This window comes from Vicugna pacos, chromosome 1 (genome assembly GCF_048564905.1).
Source record: "Vicugna pacos chromosome 1, VicPac4, whole genome shotgun sequence".
Lineage (NCBI taxonomy): Eukaryota > Metazoa > Chordata > Mammalia > Artiodactyla > Camelidae > Vicugna > Vicugna pacos.
The window spans coordinates 15,895,556-15,899,386 of NC_132987.1; positions in this window are offsets into that span (position 1 = coordinate 15,895,556).

Sequence of the window (3,831 nt, forward strand, 5' to 3'; positions counted from 1 at the left end):
AAAGATCGTTACAGGGTAACAGGAGAAATTAGGACATGCTTTTCAGGAAAAAATGTGGGGTGGTAGTTGCTATCAAGGAAGACTACAAACCTGATTGGAAGAATTTTTTTAAACTAAGGAATAAAGTGATTGTACATTGGGTGAGATGTAGGTCAACTGGAGGCATTAAGGCAGCCTGGCTGATTTTACAAGATTCCCAACACTTTCAGAATTAATAAAAAAAAAAAGAAGAAGAGATTAACCTGGTGGGAAGGGAGACGGCAGGTCTAGATACAAGAGATGAGACATAGAGAAAATTTTGATGGTCCACACTGGGTGAGAGACCAGTGGGAGATGGAGAGGCAGAAATCTCACTGTGTTTATCTTAAACCCACATATTACTGAACGGTTTCAAAGTGAGGTTCTGGTCCAAGGTGGGATCTGAATGATCACCAAGCTCATTTATCAAAGCTGTATCAGTGGTCAGGCTGTAAACAGGTGGTTAAAGTAGCAGAAATGTAATGAGGAGAGTGTGTATTATCTCAGCTCAGCTACCTGAAGAAGCTGGGGGAGGCAGTGGATGCTCAAGTCCTGAGATGAGATGGAGACAGGCTGCCTGCCAAATGGTTGGATGAGGCTTTCCTGCCAGACCAACCCATCACACTGATTCATTCTCTCTCTCTCTCTTTCTCGCTCTCTCTCTGCTATTGAAAAGAAAACAGAGAAATTGGAAGGGCAAGGGGGACTTCAGCTGCCAGAGCTGAGAGATGTGATCTTGGCATTGGAATTGGAATTTGGAATGCATTTTTACATAGAAATGTTGATGCAGATGGTGATTGAGACCCATCAGGTGGGCAGGGTGAGTGTGAAAACAACCAACTCTGGAGCCAGAGAGACGACAGGGTCTTTTTTTTTTTTTTTTTAACCATATACATGCTGTGTGTCCTTGGGCAAATTACTTAAGCTATCTGAATTTTAGTTCCCTTTGACACATGTTGTGAGCATTCAACCATCAAGATAACATATATAAAGGTGGAGTAAAGAGTCAGGCACACAGGAGGGGCTCAGCAATGTTTCATTATTAGTGCGGTGAGTAAACCACAAGGCTGCAGCACATTATGGAATGTGTGGGTTTTTGGAACTCAACCACCATTGTTTCTTTCCCTAAGAAAAAGCATTCTGAGTTCAAGAAACCCACTTAAAAAAAGTTATACTCCCAAATTAATTTACAAATTGGGCACTGTCTGTTCTTGTTTTTTAGCATCCTGTGCAGATCTAAAATCACTTGATACATTTCAGAACATAAAATGTATTATGTATAACTTGGTTGCTCATAAAATTATCATGTTCGATATATTTAGAGATGTGAGGACTGGGGAAGAAAATAAATTCAGAAATATGTGGGGGATTTATTTTCCTGGGTTTTTTTTTGTTGTTGTTCTTTTGTTTTGTTTTGTTTTGTTTTTAGTTTGGGGAAGAAAAAGCAAAAAGTTCTAAGAAATACAAGTTCTTCTCTTCCTTACAGTGACCTGACTCCCCTCTCCCAGTCAAGGAGAATCCTGCAGCGGGAGTCAGAGGACCAGACAAGTAGACAAGCGAAAATGGGCCACTGTGAATTGCTCTGCCGAAGATCCCAAGTCCTTGTCACTCCTCTGATGTTTCATGAGTCTCTGACTTCACTCTAAAGGAAGAATGAATCTGATGTTTATCAAGTCGCTGCTTTAAAGGTGTTCCTTTCTGAGCCATTGAGTTCAAGGAAAGTTTGGAGAACCCCTGTCCCATACGTGTCCTCAGAGAGGGCCAGCTGTTGTGGGATCTATGTGGATGCCTGAGCTTGCAAGCAACAACTGCCTATCAAGAAATAAGTCTTCAGACAAGACACGATAAACCTGCTAGAAGAAGACATTCTCTGACATAAGTCTTAGCAATGTTCTCCTAGGGCAGTCTACCCAGGCAATACAAGTAAAAGCAAAAATTAACAAATGGGACCTAATAAAACTTACAAGCTTTTGCACAGCAAAGGAAACCATAAGCAAAACAAAACAACAACTTAACTCAATGGGAGAAAATATTTGCAAATGATGCGACTGACAAAGGCTCAATTTCCAGATTATATAAACAGCTCATACAACCTAATAACAAAAAAACAAATAACTCAATCCAAAAATGGGCAGAAGACCTAAACAAGCAATTCTCCAAAGAAGACATACAAATGGCCAATCGGCACATGAAAAAAAAATGCTCAATATCACTAATTATCAGAGAAATGCAAATCAAAACTACAATGAGGTATTACCTCACACCAGTCAGAATGGCCATCATTCAAAAGTCTGCAAATGATAAATGCTGGAGAGGGTGTGCAGAAAAGGGAACCCTCTACACTGCTAGTTAGGAATGCAGTTTGGTGCAGCCTCTACAGAAAACAGTAAGGAGATTCCTCAAAAACTAAAAATAGACTTACCCTATGATCCATCAATCCCACTCCTGGTATATATCTGGAGGGAACCTAATTTGAAAAGATACATGATCATAGCAGCACTATTTACAGTAGCCATGACATGGAAGCAAGCTAAATGTCCATCAACAGATGACTGGATAAAGAAGTTGTGGTATATTTATACAATGGAATACTACTCAGCCATAAAAAAGAATAAAATAATGCCATTTGCAGCAACATGGATGGACCTAGAGACTGTCATTCTAAGTGAAGTAAGCCAGAAAGAGAAAGAAAATGATATGATACCCACTCATATATGGAATCTAAAAAAAGAAAAAAGAGGACACTAATGAACTAATCTACAAAACAGAAACAGACTTGCAGACATGGTAAACAATCTTATGGTTACTGGGAAAAGGGGTAGGAAGGGATAAATTTGGGAGGTTGAGATTTATTTAGCTACTGGATTAAAAAAAAACAAGTTTCTTCTGTATAGCACAGGGAACTATATTCAATATCTTGTAATAACCTTTAATGAAAAAGAATATGGAAATGAGTATTTGTATGTATATACATGGCTGGGACATTGTGCTGTACACCAGAAACTAACACATTGTAACTGACAGTACTTCAATATAAATAAATAAACAAATAACTAAGTTTGATGCAAATTGCAGCCTGGGAGAAAAAAAAATAGTATGCTCAAATAAAAATCAGAAAATAATTTATGTTAGGTAATTAGTATATCACCAAAAAAAAATAATAAAGTCTTCATAAAAGAGGGTGAGGAGAGGAAAGGGGAAAGAAAGGGGAGGCAAAGATGGTGACTATATGTCAGTTTAGAATCCTTTCAGCTACATGTAAAAGCAGACACAACTCAAAAAGGCTTTTGAATAAATAAGAGAAAATTAAGTAAGAGCACTTACGTCACATAACATGAAGTGTGGAACTGGGGCATATTCAGTTTCATTCAGCGGCTCAGTCTGGTCACTGAGGGGCCAGGTTCCTTCTACCTTTGGGCTCTGCCCTTCTCAGCTTTTTGCTTGTCCCCTTTGTCTTCAAGCTTGAACTCTTATGGTGACAAGATGGCTGCCGCAGCTCCAAACATCATGTCTCCACACAAAAATGTCCAAAGGCCTAGAGAGAACATCCTTTTCTTGTATCTCTTCTTAAGAGTAAGGAAAACATTTCCAAAACATCACCATCTTCACTTCACTTCTACCTCATTGGCCAGAATTCTGTCACTGGTAAGCAGGACATTATTAATGTGGTTGATTTGTTATAATAAAGATTTATCTCCCGGGGCTGAGATTGGGCCCAGAGAGTGACAGCTGGACACCTGAACAAAATCATTTCTGTTAGTGGGCAAGGGATGCATGTGGAACCACTCCCAAGTAATCCAAGCATATCAAGAA